This window comes from Oncorhynchus tshawytscha, linkage group LG08 (assembly GCF_018296145.1).
Source record: "Oncorhynchus tshawytscha isolate Ot180627B linkage group LG08, Otsh_v2.0, whole genome shotgun sequence".
Classification (NCBI taxonomy): domain Eukaryota; kingdom Metazoa; phylum Chordata; class Actinopteri; order Salmoniformes; family Salmonidae; genus Oncorhynchus; species Oncorhynchus tshawytscha.
This window is the reverse complement of record NC_056436.1, coordinates 28,193,302-28,211,775: the sequence shown is the minus strand read 5'-3', so window position 1 is coordinate 28,211,775 and position 18,474 is coordinate 28,193,302. Positions and strand designations below refer to the sequence as shown.

The window sequence follows — 18,474 nt, the reverse complement described above, 5'->3', positions numbered from 1 at the left end:
CCATACAATGTGAAGATGGAAGACGTTTATAAACAGAGGTGTTTAGGGAAATTGAGTTAGAAAGGGTAGAGCAAGACGAGGTTGTCCTGTAGTTTGCTCAACATGCTGAGAATGGGGACCATTACTCCCTGTCTTTTTTTGTATCTTCTAACCTGATTTTGAGCTTGACATCAATGATGGACTACTCTGTGCAAGTCAGAGGAGGAAGCACAATGCATTACAAGGGAGCCCATACACTGGGCCAGCTTAAGAATGTTGACAAACCAGGTAAACCTAAAGTCAAACATAGCCGACCGCCTTATCGGATTTAGAGCCTTTTGAAAGAAGCTATACGCCACGGTCATCCGAGCCCCCTTTAAACCTGGTGAGGTGTTTATAAAGAATGACTGAACTAAGCTTCATTTGTCCTGGTTTCCCTAACGGGGTTGTTGATACAGTCAATCAAGCTGAAAAAGGCAGAGAGAGAAGAGATTAGCATCTCCACTAATATATGCACAGTGTAACATACAGCCGATGGTAATTGGTCAGCATCTTCTCAGATCAAATCATATGTTCACTTGTGTAGAATGTAGATGGTGCAGATTCATTTGAACAGTTCTACAAATCTGTTCATAAAATTGCCTAAAATAGTCAAGTATTTAATGGCATTAAAACATGGTTGTGAGGGAAGTGTAGCCACATAATTCTAGGGAGTATATTACATACTGTACTTTCCCAATATTTTCTAGCTAGATCCCTTGTTCTATATGTCCAGCTACATCTATGTATCGGTTCAAATGTGGGCTATTGCGCAATAATATACTGTACCTTTCAATGATTCTGAAATTAGGTGTCCATGCATCCTTAAATGTCTCACAAGTGTCCACCTTCCAAAGCTGAAGGGTTACCCTAATAAATAAATGGCCCTATTGAACTGCTAATAATCCCACGACTATCATAAATGAGTCTGATCCCTCAGTAAATTGAGCCCTTGGCGAGGTGGAGTGGTGTCAGCACCTAAAGAACTCAGAGATGGTTCTGTCTAATCAGTCTTAAACACACACACACACACACACACACACACTTCTTCACTCTCAGCTCAGCTATCTCTTCGATGTGATGTCACTCTTAATCCACGCTTGGTTATCCGCTGGGCTGCAGCGCTGGCAGAGGGATATGAGAGAGGGTGTGGGGGGGGACTTCGTTCAGGCACACCAGGAAGCATTCCTTCTAAACTCCCTGTTCCATTACCCTCACAAATCCCAGCACATAGAAAAGGGGGATTTACGGCAGACTGTATAGATGCACAGATGAATGGTGGTGTAATTAAAATACACACAGATTCCAGTGATCTTCCAAACAACAGGGTTGTCAACAGAGGAATTCTCCAAGGGGATCGTTGGACAATACAGAACTGCTGCTACTCTGTATTTTCCCATTTTCTAGCTTGAAACATGTTTAATTCGTTATTTGAAACGTCTCTTGGCTAGGAAATCCAAATTTGCCCACCGCACCTCAACTATTCACCTCTATTTGTCTCATGTTGCATTTATGATATTTTGTATACAGACCATGCTAGGCTGTTAGTGTAGCTACAAATTCGACTGTGTGTACAAAGTACAGAGGCATGTCTGTACAGTATGTGGCAGGCTGGCAGGCCACATTAGTGACATAGAGAACTCATCCCCAGCATCCCCAACACTTGCTGAAAATGCAATGCATTTTTATTGACAGCTTGTCCAAAGATGCCCTGGTTCCATATTAGCAAAATATTGCTACTCTGTAATGTGTGGTATTACATTCATTATCGTTGTATATGGGTGTAGAGAGAGTTCATGTGTTAGCAAGGGGAATTTGTCAAGTGCAGTGATAGGGTAAGGGCATCCACTTTAAAGGGTAGTGGTGGTTACGGGTCCTAGATAAAGTAGGCTAGAGCTTGTGGGTTAGTGCCTGGCATCTGAACTATAATTCTGTTGTTTTTTTGTCTAACTTGTTATAGCACTATTCTCCTGTACAGTATGTTCATTGGGCACATTGTAAGCTGCGCTAAAGTCTCACTAGGAAGGAATAATCAATGACCTCTATGTGACAAAGACCCATATGTTGAAAATGGGAAAGAGCACTCTTGATAGTATTGCATGAGTACTTGGTCATGTTGTTTTTCCAATTCTTGGAGGAATATTTTCTATGCAAAGGTAAGCATTCAGGACAATCTGATGACACTGGTGCTCTCCCCGACCTTGTCAGAGTGCAGCCCATCATTAATATCCACAATGTACACGACTGTTCAAAAGTTTGGAGTCACTTAGAAATGTCCGTGTTTTTGAAAGAAAAGTACATTAGAGTGTCTTGTTTGAGAAACAGACGCCTCACAAGTCCTCAAAAGGCAGATTCATTAAATAGTACCCGCAAAACATCAGTCTCAACGTCAACAGTGTAGAGGCGACTCCGGGATGCTGGCCTTCTAGGCAGAGTTCCTCTGTCCAGTGTCTGTGTTCTTTTGCCCATCTTAGTCTTTTCTTTTTATTGGCCAGTCTGAGATATGACTTTTTCTTTGCAACTCTTCCTATAAAGCCAGCATCCCGGAGTCACCTCTTCACTGTTGACATTGAGACTGGTGTTTTGCAGGTACTATTTAATGAAGCTGCCAGTTGAGGACTTGTGAGGTGTCTGTTTCTCAAGCTAGACACTCTAATGTACTTGTCCTCTTGCTCAGTTGTGCACCGGGGCCTCCCACTCCTCTTTCTATTCTGGTTAGAAACCGTTTCTGCTGTTCTGTGAAGGGAGTAGTACACAGCATTGTACGAGATCTTCAGTTTCTTGGAAATTTCTCGCATGGAATAGCCTTAATTTCTCAGAACAAGAATAGACTGACAAGTTTCAAAAGAGAGTTCTTTGTTTCCGGCCATTTTGAGCCTATAATCGAAACCCACCAATGCTGATGCTCCAGATACTAAACTAGTCTAAAGAAGGAAGGCACAGTTTTCAGCTGTGCTAACATAATTGCAAAGGGTTTTCTAATGATCAAATTAGCCTTTAAAATTATAAACTTGGATTAGCTAAACACAACGTGCCATTGGAACACAGGAGTGATGGTTGCTGATAATGGGCCTCTGTATGCCTATGTAGATATTCCATAAAATATCTGCCGTTTCCAGCTACAATAGTCATTTACAATGTCTACATGTCACGCCCTGACCTTAGAGATCCTTTTTATTCTCTATTTTGGTTAGGTCAGGGTGTGACTACGGTGGGTAGTCTAGTTTTTTCAATTTATATGTTGGCCTGGTATGGTTCCCATTCAGAGGCAGCTGTCTATCGTTGTCTCTGGTTGGGGATCATATTTAGGCAGCCTTTTCCCACTGTTTTTTTGTGGGATCTTGTTTGTGTAGCTGCCTGTGAGCAGCCCAGAATGTTTCGTTTCGTGTGACACTACACTGCATTTCTGATAAATGTTATGTTATTTTAATGGACAAAAAAAGCTTTTCTTTTAAAAACAAGGACATTTCTAAGTGACCCCAAACCTTTGAACGGTAGTGTATATGTCTTACATTGTCAAATACCCATACAGAGCTTATATACTACACACCAATACAGACAAATGGCTACTCAAAGAGATCTATTTGATCAGACTTCCCTCCTCTTACTATGATTAACTATACATCTGTTTTAATCTTACCTTAAGCATCCTGCAAACCCTGTGTAATCCACTAAAGCCTCTGTGAAATATGCTTCACAGTCCTAATAGAATTGTTCATCCTCCCACCAAACAGTTGCACACACAGACTAAGTGATACTGTCTACAAGTACAGGCCTACTGCCAGGATTCAGACACAGTGTATATCCATAGAGATCCGGAGATTCATATACTACCAGGATTCAGACACGGTGTATATCCATAGAGATCCAGAGATTCATATACTGCCAGGATTCAGACACGGTGTATATCCATAGAGATCCGGAGATTCATATACTACCAGGATTCAGACACGGTGTATATCCATAGAGATCCAGAGATTCATATACTGCCAGGATTCAGACACGGCGTATATCCATAGAGATCCAGAGATTCATATACTGCCAGGATTCAGACACGGTGTATATCCATAGAGATCCAGAGATTCATATACTGCCAGGATTCAGACACGGTGTATATCCATATAGATCCAGATATTCATATACTGCCAGGATTCAGACAAGGTGTTTATCCATGGAGATCAAATGCAAACAAGCAGAAAGTCGGCCTCATACAAAAGCTGCACAGGGATGTATCGCTACACCAGAGAAACTCATCTTCTATGTCCAGAGGTGATAGTTAGGCCCAGGTCTACTGTATACTGACTCTTTCTTTGTGCATTCTGATAGGTGGTCTAAACACTGCAGGTGGCAAAGCCATTTCAGATGTAAGTATTCTCACAGATCCTGTTGTGATTCCAAAAAGCAAATTAGGTACCACTCTCAATCTAAGTCTGTTGACAGGGGTCAAATACACACGGGTCCCAACATACTTGTGTATCAACTGAATGACAAGGATGTTGTAAACTAAAGCTAGCTGTTTTACCTTTGCACCATGTGGTTTACAAAATGTTTCTAAACTAGACCGCAAGATGGAAAGGATAAGACAAATGATAATCAACATTTTGCACAATGGAACACAATGGGGTTGGGAGAACAGAGGACAACAAAGTGAGCCCTTGTTCCAATCGCCCAGAGCAGTACACTTAATGGAGACCAATTAAAATGTGAGGATTCAATTTTGCAAAACAACAGGAACCTGAAGATAAATCTTGTATCTCAGTTTGCAGTGAAGGCCACTCCCTTACTCTGGTTTCTATCATGTTTGTTGTGGCATTTCAGAAAAGCAGCTGGCTACTGACAGAGTTGGTCCAAACTACCCCTCCAAAATGGCACTAATCCTACTACACAATGCATTTAGACAGGGAGAGGGAGAGAAGGGTGAGGAGAGAGAGAGAACAGGGCTGAGAGTATGAGAATAAAGGAAATAAGATAGTCTAGGACTGTGGTGTGGAGAATTTAGAAATAACAGGAGGGAGAGAGAGACTGAACGTCACAGCATGACTTCCATCTGGGAGCAATCCACTTACTTAAACTGATAAATATTTAATTAACACACAACTCTGCAATTGCTATGTAATTAAAGTAATTTGTCCCCTTGTTGGGATGAGTAGACTATATGCCACAGCTGCCACAAAATAGGAAATTGAAGAAGGTGGGAGTGACAGAGAAATAAAGAAGGGTGGGTGTGGGGGTGTGGGGGGGTAAAATCAGAAGAATAAAGGCCATCTGCCCCCAAACAAATTGAGTTGATGGCAAAAATGCACATTCAGAGTAGGCCTATGCAAAATAACAGCAAAAAGGTCATTGTCACGCCCTGACCTTAGAGATCATTTTTATGTTTATGTCTATTTTGGTTTGGTCAGGGCGTGAGTTGGAGTGGGCATTCTATGTTTTGTGTTCTATGTTTTCTATTTCTGTGTGTTTGGCCAGGTGTGGTTCTCAATCAGTGGCAACTGTCTATCGTTGTCTCTGATTGAGAACCATACTTAGGTAGCCTTTTCCCACCTGTGTTTTGTGGGTAGTTTTTGTGTCTGCACCAGACAGAACTGTTTCGGTTTTGTTCGTACTCTTTGTTATTCACTGTTCAGTTCTATTAATAAATCATGAACACTTACCACGCTGCGCTTTGGTCCACTTCTTCAAACAGCCGTTACAGAACTACCCACCACCAAAGGACCAAGCAGCGTGGAAGAGAGGACTGGACATGGGAGGACATTCTGGACGACAAGAGATCCTACACATGGGAGGAGATTCTGGCTGGAAGGGATCGCCTCCCATGGGAACAGGTGGTGGCAGCCAGGAGAAAGGAACCAGCGGTATGAGGGAACACGGCTGACAAGGAAGCCCGAGAGGCAGCCCCAAAAATGTTTTTTTTGGGGGGGGGGCACACGGGGTGTGTGGCGGAGTCAGGTTGGAGACCTGAGCCCACTCCCTGTGCTTACCGGAGCGACCATGTGAGTGGTCAGACCTCGTGCTATGGGGTGATGCGCACTGTCTCGGCCGAGCATTCACAGGCCGGTGTGCTCGGTGCCAGCGTCCCGCATTTGCCGGGTGGAAGCTGGCATCCAGCCAGAACGGGTGGGGCCGGCTCTGCGCTTGAGACCGCCAGTGCGCCTCCACGGCCCAGTGTATCCGGTGCCTCGGCCAAGGAGGAGGCCGCCTGTATGTCTCCCCAGCTTGGTGAGTCCTGTGCCTGTCCGGAGCTGCCAGAGTCTCCCTCCTGTCCGGAGCTGCCAGAGTCTCCCTCCTGTCCGGAGCTGCCAGAGTCTCCCTCCTGTCCGGAGCTGCCAGAGTCTCCCTCCTGTCCGGAGCTGCCAGAGTCTCCCTCCTGTCCGGAGCTGCCAGAGTCTCCCTCCTGTCCGGAGCTGCCAGAGTCTCCCTCCTGTCCGGAGCTGCCAGAGTCTCCCTCCTGTCCGGAGCTGCCAGAGTCTCCCTCCTGTCCGGAGCTGCCAGAGTCTCCCTCCTGTCCGGTCTCCCTCCTGTCCGGAGCTGCCAGAGTCTCCCTCCTGTCCGGAGCTGCCAGAGTCTCCCTCCTGTCCGGAGCTGCCAGAGTCTCCCTCCTGTCCGGAGCTGCCAGAGTCTCCCTCCTGTCCGGAGCTGCCAGAGTCTCCCTCCTGTCCGGAGCTGCCAGAGTCTCCCTCCTGTCCGGAGCTGCCAGAGTCTCCCTCCTGTCCGGAGCTGCCAGAGTCTCCCTCCTGTCCGGAGCTGCCAGAGTCTCCCTCCTGTCCGGGGCCCGCTGCGAGGGTCCCCAGTCCGGGGTCGGCGGCGAGGGTCCCCGCTCCAGAGGCGCCACCTAAGTGGGCTAAGCCTAAGGTGGAGCGAGGTCCACGTCCCGCACCAGAGCCGACACTGCGGATAGATGCACACCCAGACCCTTCCCTATAGGTTTAGGTTTTGCGGCTGGAGTCCGCACCTTTGGGGGGAGGGGGGGTGCACTGTCATGCCCTGACCTTAGAGATATTTTTTATGTCTATTTTGGTTTGGTCAGGGCGTGAGTTGGGGTGGGCATTCTATGTTTTCTATTTCTGTGTGTTTTGCCAGGTGTGGTTCTCAATCTGAGGCAGCTGTCTATTGTTGTCTCTGATTGAGAACCATACTTAGGTAGCCTTTTCCCACCTGTGTTTTGTGGGTAGTTTTCTGTTTTTGTGTCTGCACCAGACAGAACTTTTTCGGTTTTGTTCGTTCTCTTTGTTGTTTGTTATTCAGTGTTCTATTAATAAATCATGAACACATACCATGCTGCACACTGCCCTAACCCATCTGGACAAGAAAAATATCTATGTGAGAATGCTGTTCATCGACTACAGCTCAGCATTTAACACCATAGTACCCTCCAAACTTGTCATCAAGCTCGAGACTGGGTCTCGACCCCACCCTGTGCAACTGGGTACTGGACTTCCTGACGGGCCGCCCCCAGGTGGTGAGGGTAGGTAGTAACATCTCCATCCCGCTGATCCTCAACACTGGGGCCCCACAAGGGTGCGTTCTGACCCCTCTCCTGTACTCCCTGTTCACCCACGACTGCGTGGCCACGCACACCTCCAACTCAATCATCAAGTTTGCGGACGACACTACAGTGGTAGGCTTACCAACAACGACGAGACGGCCTACAGGGAGGAGGTGAGGGCCCTCGGAGTGTGGTGTCAGGAAAATAACCTCACACTCAATGTCAACAAAACAAAGGAGATGATTGTGGACTTCAGGAAACAGCAGAGGGAGCACCCCCCTATCCACATCGATGGGACAGTAGTGGAGAGGGTAGTAAGTTTTAAGTTCCTCGGCATACACATCACAGACAAACTGAATTGGTCCACCCACACAGACAGCATCGTGAAGAAGGCGCAGCAGCGCCTCTTCAACCTCAGGAGGCTGAAGAAATTCGGCTTGTCACCAAAAGCACTCACAAACTTCTACAGATGCACAATCGAGAGCATCCTGTCGGGCTGTATCACCGCCTGGTACGGCAACTGCTCTGCCCACAACCGTAAGGCTCTCCAGAGGGTAGTGAGGTCTGCACAACGCATCACCGGGGGCAAACTACCTGCCCTCCAGGACACCTACACCACCCGATGTCACAGGAAGGCCATAAAGATCATCAAGGACAACAACCACCCGAGCCACTGCTTGTTCACCCCGCTATCATCCAAATCAAATCAAATATTATTTATATAGCCCTTCGTACATCAGCTGATATCTCAAAGTGCTGTACAGAAACCCAGCCTAAAACCCCAAACAGCAAGCAATGCAGGTGTAGAAGCACGGCGAGGCGAGGAGGCGAGGTCAGTACAGGTGCATCAAAGCAGGGACCGAGAGACTGAAAAACAGCTTATATCTCAAGGCCATCAGACTGTTAAACAGCCACCACTAACATTGAGTGGCTGCTGCCAACACACTGACTCAACTCCAGCCACTTTAATAATGGGAATTGATGTAAAATATATCACTAGTCACTTTATACAATACTACTTAATATAATGTTTACATACCCTACATTATTCATCTCATATATGTGTATATACTGTACTCTATATCATCTACTGCATCTTTATGTAATACATGTATCACTAGCCACTTTAAACTATGCCACTTTGTTTACATACCCTACATTACTCATCTCATATGTATATACTGCACTCGATACCATCTTCTGCATCTTGCCTATGCCGTTCTGTATCATCACTCATTCATATCTTTATGTACATATTCTTTATCCCTTTACACTTGTGTGTATAAGGTAGTAGTTTTGGAATTGTTAGTTAGATTACTCGTTGGTTATTACTGCATTGTCGGAACTAGAAGCACAAGCATTTCGCGACACTCCCATTAACATCTGCTAACCATGTGTATGTGACCAATACATTTGATTTGACTTTGGTCCACTTCTTCAAACCACCGTTAGTCATAGTCAAGGTCTTCTTAATGAGGTTGGGTCTGTTTTGCCTTCCAATAGGCATATGCTGTATAGGGGAGAGTGGGGACAATTTTAATGACAAATGTTATTTATTTAACGAGACAAGTCAGTTGAGAGCAAATTATTATTTACAACACCGGCCAAACCCAGACGACACTGGGCCAGTTGTGCGCCACCCTATCTATGGGACTCCCAATCACGGCCGGTTGTGATACAGCCTGGAATCAAACCAGGGTGTCTGTAGTGACACCTCTAGCACTGAGATGCAGTGCCTTAGACAGCTGCGCCACTCGGGAGCCCTACACTACATGACCAAAACATCTCATTCCAAAATCATGGGCATTAATACAGAATTGGTCCACCCTTTGCTATAATAGCCTCCACTCTTCTGGGAAGGCTTTCCACTAGATGTTGGAGCATTGCTGTGGGGACTTGCTTCCATTCAGCCACAAGAGCATTAGTGAGGTTGGGCACTGATGTTGGCCGATTAGACCTGGCTCGCAGTCGGTGTTCCAATTCATCCCAAATGTCTTCGATGGGGTTGAGGTCAGGGCTCTGTGCAGGACAGTAAAGTTCTTACACATTGATCTCAACAAACCATTTCTGTATGGACCTTGCTTTGTGCACAGGGGCATTGTCATGCTGAAACAGGAAAGGGCCTTGCCCAAACTATTGCCACAAAGTTGGAAGCACAGAATCATATAGAATGTCTATATGATTCTGTGCTTCCAACATTGTATGCTCTAGTGTTAAGATGTCTCTTCACTGGAACTAAGGGGCCCGAACCATGAAAAACAGCCCCAGACTATGTGTTGCAACAGAGGACAGATGATTTTTACACGCTACACGCTTCAGCAGTCTCGTTCTTTGTGCTTGTGTGGCCTACCACTTAGTGGCTGAGCCGTTGTTGCTCTTAGACGTTTCCACTTGACAATACCAGCACTTACAGTTGACCAGCGCAGCTCTAGCAGGGCAGACATTTGATGAATGGAGTTGTTGGAAAGGTGGCATCCTATTGACAGTGCCACGTTGAACTCTTCAGTACGGGCCATTCTACTGCCAATGTGTGTCTATGGAGATTGCATGGCTGTGTGCTCGATTTATATGCCTGTCAGCATGGGTGTGGCTGAAATAGCCGAATCCACTAATATCAAGGGGAGTCCACACTTTTTTTTATATATGTGACTCCCCATCTGGATTCGGTCTTATGTAGGACAATTTTTTTTTTTTTTTTTTTAATTGGTAGAAGGTTGAGACTCAGAGCTACAAAATGGTATATCATACACTGCATTTGAGGACAAATGGGAAAGTAATTCTGCTTTGAAAGTTGATCAACTTGTAAACTTCATTTTGAGAAAAGGGCCTTTGAATGTTTTGGTAGCCACTGGAGAGCTCTCCTTTGTCTACACCCATTCAGCATTGTTCACACCCTCTTAAGCTTTAGCCCCACCCATCTCTTTAAGGATTCACATGTGAGGTCATGTGCTAAACAGTGAGTAATGTAGTATCGATTAAGACAAAGTGGTAGTAGAGTACAATAAGGAAATGCCAGGTAAATAGAAAGTGTCCAGATAAAAATATTTTATAAATATTAGATGACTCTTACCCAGACACACTTGTCTAAATTGATGACCACTATGTGAAAGAAATGCTGTAACCCCCATCCACATCCAGTGTTGGAAAAAGTACTAAATTCTCATACTTGAGTAAAGATACCTTAATAGAAAATGACTGAAGTAAAAGTCAACCAGTAATATATATAATTTATTGTTGTAAGTTAAAACGGCTCTCCTGTGAAGTCATGACTTGTGACGTATGCCTAGTTTCCTGAAACGGGTCACATATAGTGTATTAAAAATATATGGTTTATTAAAAACCACTACAATCCTAGAGCAATAATGTCATATGTAATATTCAAACTAGACCTAGAGTAGGCTATGCATATTTTTTTGAGACGCTGGGATCCTACTGTTACATATATCAAGGAAAATAGAGGTTGGGAGTTCAGGAATGAAAAAACAACAACATTCAAATACCTTTTCTACCCCTCTCTTATTTGCAGAGGTGCTGAACCAAGGGGCCCCGGGAAGCGTGGACGGCTGCTGGGCTGCTGGGCTGACTGGTGCGTATTTCGAGGTAAATATAACTTTGGTTGAATACCGGGTGTTGATAATTAATGAGACGTTTTCCGCAGCAAACAGTGACTAATTGCGCAACACGGATATAGCGAAGAATTAATAGCATTCATCCAACGCTTGCCACGATCCCCTACCGGTTCAATTTGCCAGGAGATTAAAACGACTGCCAAATTTACTCAATTAAAAAGTAGGGAAACAAACGTTCGTCTTGTTATGTTTGTGCGTGAGTTGGTGTGCGTGTGTTGTTACTTCATTTTTTTTAAGCGAGGGGGGAGAACCCTATCTCTTATTTACAGACGATGATCTGCATATCATTTGCCTCCGCAGCATGCTGGGAGAGGTAAATATCACAGCCTCCAACTCGCTGGCTAAGGTGTCCTATTGATAGCTTGGCGTGCAGCCTCTAGCCACCTGTGGCATTTCGCATGCCAGTTCACCGGGTCTTGGACAGAAAATAGATCAGGAGACAAAGAGACATGAGGGTGGTTACACCATTCGGACACAGCAAGTGAGATGGCGTCTCCAGCAAGGATAATAAGGTTTACAAGACAACATAGCTGCATGGCGACATTGCATTATACTCTGCTGCTCACCATACATACCCCATGGCCATCTAATCTAAACCGTTTTCAAGTAGACTAAGGCCTAGCATTTATAACACTCCCCTACTATTCGATTATTATCCACCATTATTATCTTATTCTTTTATATTTTTTACTTATCTAACTATGTAGGCCTATGTGGCATCAACAGACATTTTATTTAGACTCACACTTTCTGTAAGATGTATAATGATTAACTTTTTGTGGTTTTGTAATGGACTGCAAATGAATTCATGATATCCCCACTCTCTTCCCCAACCTGGACTCAGGGGTAGATGTAACATAGTAAATGTAAATCCAGGACCTCCCAATTAGTGTGACCATTTAAGTTTGATGTGGTGTGTATTAATTTGTGACTGTCCATCAATTTATTATACGTTACCAATTACAGTTTGAATAGTATGTTACGACTTGCAATTTGTACAACATGTTACGAATTTGCAAAACATATACAGTACCAGTCAAAAGTTTGGACAAACCTACTCATTCAATTTGGACTCATCAGACCAAAGGACAGATTTCCACCGGTCTAATGTCCATTGCTCATGTTTCTTGGCCCAAGCAAGTCTCTTCTTATTATTGGTGTCCTTTAGTAGTGGTTTCTTTGCAGCAATTTGACCATGAAGGCCTGATTCACACAGTTGATGTTGAGATCCGTCTGTTACTTGAACTCTGTGAAGCATTTATTTGGGCTGCAATCTGAGATACAGTTCACTCTAAGGAACTTATCCTCTGCAGCAGAGGTAACTCTGGGTCTTCCTTTCCTGTGGCGGTCCTCATGAGAGCCAGTTTCATCATAGTGCTTGATAGTTTTTGCGACGGCACTTGAAGAATCTTTCAAAGTTCTTGACATTTTCCGGATTGACTAACCTTCATGTCTTAAGTTGTTGGACTGTTGTTTCTCTTTGCTTATTTGAGCTGTTCTTGCCATAATATAGACTTGGTATTAACCAAATAGGGCTGTCTTCTCTATACCCCCCCTAACTTGTCACAACAACTGATTGAGTCAAACACCATTAAGAAGGAAAGTAATTCCACAAATTAACTTTTAACCAGGCACACCTGTTAATTGAAATGCATTCCAGGTGACTACCTCATGAAGTTGGTTGACATAATGCCAAGAGTGTACAAGCTGTCATCAAGGCAAAGGGTGGCTACTTTGAAGAATCTCAAATATAAAATATATTTGGATTTGTTTAACACTTTTTTTGGTTACTACATGAATCCATATGTGTAATTTCATAGTTTTGATGTCTTCACTATCATTCTACAATGTATGTGTCCAAACCTTTGAATTGTACCGTCTGTTATGGATTCCAATTTGTTGTGTCTAACGTTAGCTAGGTAGCTAACACCAATGTTAGCTAAGTGGCTAACATTAGCTAGGCTAGAGGTTAAGTTTAGGCATAAGTTTAGCTAACATGCTAAGTAGTAGTAAGGTAGCTAAAAAGTAGTAAGTAGTTGCAAAGTTGTCCGTGATGAGATTTGAACCAGCAACCTTTGGTTATGCTAGACGTTCCACGTTCACGTTATACGCCAACACTTCCACCCCACTTTCATTTTTGCCTTTAGTAACCTTCTGTCTAATGTAACCATACCAAACGTAACATATCCTGCAAATTTGAGCGACTCGGATTTACATTTACTAATGTTACGTTTAGTCCATAAGACCAGGCTGTCTTCCCAATATAATTTATCCACCATTCAGAGGTTGACATCTTCTGATCTCCTCTTAAAACTGCCCCACCATCCTCACCCACTGCCAGCTTCCCATCTAAGCACCTGTCTAACAGCTGTTAAAACACACATGTATCCCTACTCATCAAACACTGTTCACCTGATCACTTCAAAAGATGCTTTAGTACAACATGAAAGGGAGGAGTGATGTAGTCAAGGTTATCAGAAGGGAGAGGACACAGACTCTGTTGTCTGTTCTGGTTTCAATCTGCTTCCTTGGGTGCCTGCATCTCTCCTTTTGTGGGCGCCTGAATCTCTGGCTGATAGGATGTGACATATCCTGCCTCCGTCTTTGATCCTGCAGGTACGGGCTTCTTGTGAAGACAGGCATCCTGACTGAGTCTGTCAGTGGGCTGAAATAATCAGACACATTGTATCGGTCTACCTTTCTGTTTGTGGTGTACTCTTGGCGTACCGCTCAGCAACACCACACAAACTGCGAAGCCTCTACAGCACAGAGGCACTAAGCTCCACACTTCCAGAGACCAAAGCGGCTGTCAGTCTACTAATGGGTTATGTCCATCTTGATAGTTAATGCTTCAACATTGTATCATCACTCCCACCCAAACTTCTGCTGTGTTACTAGCTTAAGACTAAAGCAATACTGTTTAGGTGGCCCCCTGTGATACATGGTAGAGACATTTAGTGTACACGAAAAAGGAATACTTCCTTGGCAAATGGCAAAAAACTGGAAGCTAATTTCATGCTTTAGTCATGCCTGATCCCTTCAATGTGCTGCTTTAATCTATAATGTTAATATGCACTTGAATTCATGAAGTTATTGTTAAAATGGACTATATGAATTAAGGGCAGTTCTAATTCACTGCTCGTTTTCAACATATTTTCTTTCCTATGTCAAGGGCTGATAACATTTTACCAATAGCAAATGTGTACTAAAGTCTATATAAAACAGCTCATTCACATTTAGAAACTGTCACTGTTTAAGTCTCATTCATTTGCATAACCCTGCCCCGCTTAAAGCAGGAAAGCCAACCAGTGATCTCCCAAATTAGCATTCTGTCACCTTCAGTGTCTCCTCTGTCATTCAGAAAAACAGGCGAGGGTGCAAACACATGAACCCCCTCACATCCACAGGAGTAATGTTAATTAGGAGGCATGGCATCCCACTGCTCTATCCTCCTCCTCAAACTGACTAAATGACATGTTATGTATTTAAATCCTTTCATGCGCCCTTAGTTTAGAGGGGAGCAAGTTAAATGTGTTTGAGGGAAAATGTCACCGTCATTGTACAATGTTTCTACATGAATACAATTATTCTACAATGTCAAGAAAACTCAATGACATGACTTGGATCCATGATTTGCACTGGTATAGCTAGCTTCTATAAATTGCAACATGAGGAATGCCAAGGAATTATACATTACCTTCCCCGCCCATGTGACTGTACTTTTCACATATTAATATCGTCAATTTGGGAAAAAGCATGACATCTATATACAATCTTGATGTGCCGTCTGTTATAAATATTATTCATCATTTGTTGTAATGTATTTCTTCTCTTTTATCTGTGTCATCCACTGCTGCAATGAGTTGTGGGTCCAATAGTTCCCTTGGACATCATTCGCTCCTTACATGACACTGGGTAGCGCCATGTCCATAGTTGAGGGAACAGTGTCCTCTAGTGGTTGGTAAGGTGACCTGCACAAACAGAGGAAACAAAGGGTCAGGAAATGTTCATATGATTCAGGCCTACACTAACTTGCTATGACCATTTTGAAACAACGATAGTATCAGGAAATGTTGCTGATGTGTTCTGTATGGTAAAATAAAGAGTGGGCTGTCGCTGATGAGATATGACATGTACAAAGAAAGCTGCAATCTTTTCTCCATCTTATCTAAAATTGTAACTTTTATAGAGCGAACTTTATTTACATATGCTTGTATGAAGATTGGGAATGATGCAACATGTCAGCAACTATGAAGAAAGCCTCCGTGAGATGCAGTAATGCCTGTTATCCTGTGGGGGAGCCAGAGAATCCCAGCCTGCTTGGGACTGCTGTCAACCAGGACTGGAATCTTCTTCCCAGTGTTTTAACATGGTCACCATTCTGCAAAGCCTGTCTTAACTTACATGTGTTCCTGAGTATTATCTTTCAAAAAGGCTTTAGTAGCCTAAATGTGAGCCTTACCTTTTACAATTGAAGTGATTTTGATCATAGATATAGACAATGGGCAGCTAATAACCTTTACACAACTCAGTTGGCTCATACTGTTGTAGGAATACTAATGTATACTTACCTGGAAGGGGAGATCCAATGAGGCTCGGCCATTGCCTTCCTACAATGCAAGCCCCCCTGTGAATTTCCCAAATGTGGGAATCGCGACTACATAATTTGTGGTAGTTGGGGACTGCTTGCGTCTAGTTTGGCTGATGCAACTCACGTGGTACACAGCAAAGGAAGTTTTGTAGTTTGGTGTCAGCCAGACTAGACTGTGTCTGAGCTCTCCCCTGGAGAACAGAAAGACTAACGTGTAGTGAGATCCTACACAGAACTGAAACCAAACAAAGACAAGCAACACTGTTTTAAACAAATGTTTTATTTTTGCAAGTAGGCTTTGGGAGCATCAGTGTAGGCTATGACCTGGTTGCAGAGTTCAGAGACAAAATGCACCGAACAGGTCGTAGAGTGAACAACAGGACCCCTTCACCATTGCAGCAGGAAGATGTATGGGGATGGGGTGCTGCATTTCTTTCGGAGACGTGCTACATCGGTCCACTATCACAGGACTGGTAAAGGCCCAGTGCACTACTTTAGTGAGACATTTTGTTCGTTTTTTGTTGCTTTCTGAATTTTCAGGGGGTGCTACAGCACCCTCAGCACCCTTACTTCCCACAGTTTGTGCTACATTACAGCTGTTCCAGAGCAGGGTCTTTATCTGTATACTGTCAGCACTGACTGGGCAGTGGGGGGAATACTAGTGTAAGATACCCTTCCTTTACACTGCTACTGAGCACCTGTTATGTCACCACATCTGTCCTACTGTTAGCTTCATACTACCAAGGTCATGTCTTTACCCTCCAGAGTGGAGGGGGAACTGCTGCAGTCCACCAACAAAGGAGAGGACACACCACTTCTGTACTGTATCTGAGCCCATGTGCATTGTAGAGACACACGTTACATGTCACTATATTATTTGGCTTCTCAGTGTAGCTGAAAAGAATAGCTCTCTTACAACATATTCATTAATTGTGCAACTTGTACATAGCTACAGTAAGAACACTTACCATCAAGATCATGATACTCACTATTCTTACCCATTAATACAGTGGTGGTTTGTATACAGTACCAGTCAAAAGGTTAGAGACACCTACTCATGCCAGGGTAGAATAGTGAAGAAATCAAAACTATGAAAGAACACATGGAATCATGTAACCAAAAGTGTTATATTTTGATTTATTTTTTATTTGAGATTCTTCAAAGCAGCCACCCTTTGTCTTGATGACAGCTTTGCAAACTCTTGGCATTCTCTCAACCAGCTTCATGAGGTAGTTACCTGGAATGAATTTCAATTAACATGTGTGCCTTGGAAAGTAATTCCACTATTTAACTTTTAACTTCTTAATGAGTTTGAGCCAATCAGTTGACCAAGTCCATACTTTTTATTTTTGTATATATTTTTTTAACCTTTATTTAACTAGGCAAGTCAGTTAAGAACAAATTCTTATTTTCAATGACGGCATAGAAATAGTGGGTTAACTGCCTGTTCAGGGGCAGAACGACAGAACGACCATGTCAGCTCAGGGATTTGAACTTGCAACCTTCCGGTTACTAGTCCAACGCTCTAACCACAAGGCTACCCTGCCACCCCATATTATGGCGAGAACAGCTCAAATAAGCAAGAGAAACAAAAGTCCATCATTACTTTAAGACATGAAGGTAAGTCAATGCAGAAAATTAAGAGCCTTGAACATTTCTTCAAGGACAGTCGCAAAAACCATCAAGCGCCATGATGAAACTGCCTCTCATGAGGACCGCCACAGGAAAGAAAGACCCAGAGTTACCTCTGCTGCAGAGGACAAGTTCATTAGAGTTACCAGCCTCAGATTGCAGCCCAAATAAATGCTTCACAGAGTTCAAGTAACAGACACATCTCAATATCAACTGTTGAGGAGACTGCGTGAATCAGGCCTTCAGGGTCAAATTGCTGCAAAGAAACCACTACTAAAGGACACCAATAAGAAGAGACTTGCTTGGGCCAAGAAACACGAGCAATGGACATTAGACCAGTGGAAATCTGTCCTTTGGTCTGACGAGTTCAAATATGAGATTTTTGGCTCTAACCTCCATGTCTTAGTGAGACGCAGAGTAGGTGAACAGATGATCTCCGCATGTGTGGTTCCCACCATGAAGCATGGAGGAGGTGTGATAGTGTCACCAGCTAAGCACTGTCTGATTTATTTCGAATTCAAGGCACACTTAACCAACATGGCTCCCACAGCATTCTGCAGCGATACGCCATCCCATCTGGTTTGCGCTTAGTGGGTCTATTATTTGATCAAGAAGGAGAGTGATGGAGTGCTGCATCAGATGACCTACACAATTCCCAGACCGCAACCCAATTGAGATGGTTTGGGATGAGTTGGACCTCCGAGTGAAGGAAAAGCAGCCAACAAGTGCTCAGAATATGTGGGAACTCCTTCAAGACTGTTGGAAAAGCATTCCAGGTTAAGCTGGTTGAAAGAATGCCAAAAGTGTGCAAAGCTGTCATCAAGGCAAAGTGTGGCTACTTTGAAGAATCTAAAATATATTTAGATTTCTTTAATACTTTTTTGGTTTCTACAGGATTCCATAAGTGTTATTTAAATATTTTTTGATGTCTTTGAATGAGTAGGTGTCCAAACTTTTGAATGGTACTATATGTTGAGCTACACTCTACATACATGGGTAGTCAAACTAGCCCGCATCGACAGAGTGCATTTGATGTGATTCAAATTCTTTAGTTTCAACTAATTTCCACCGCACAGCCCAACTACAACATCATTTCTTATCCATTCATACGCATTTGG

General features: G+C 43.6%; 1 protein-coding gene and 1 pseudogene across 1 annotated transcript in view; one reads left to right on the top strand and one right to left on the bottom strand.

Annotated features, from left to right (window-relative positions):
• Positions 1-11,070, bottom strand: part of tmem260 (transmembrane protein 260) — a 44,061-nt gene extending 32,991 nt beyond the window's left edge. The window contains exon 1 of the mRNA XM_042326282.1: positions 11,005-11,070. The gene's annotated coding sequence lies outside the window, so the exon portion shown is untranslated. The remainder of the gene's footprint in view (positions 1-11,004) is intronic.
• A 4,626-nt stretch (positions 11,071-15,696) lies between these two features.
• On the top strand, positions 15,697-15,830 carry LOC112257206 (annotated as a pseudogene).
• The last annotated feature ends 2,644 nt before the right edge of the window (positions 15,831-18,474 follow it).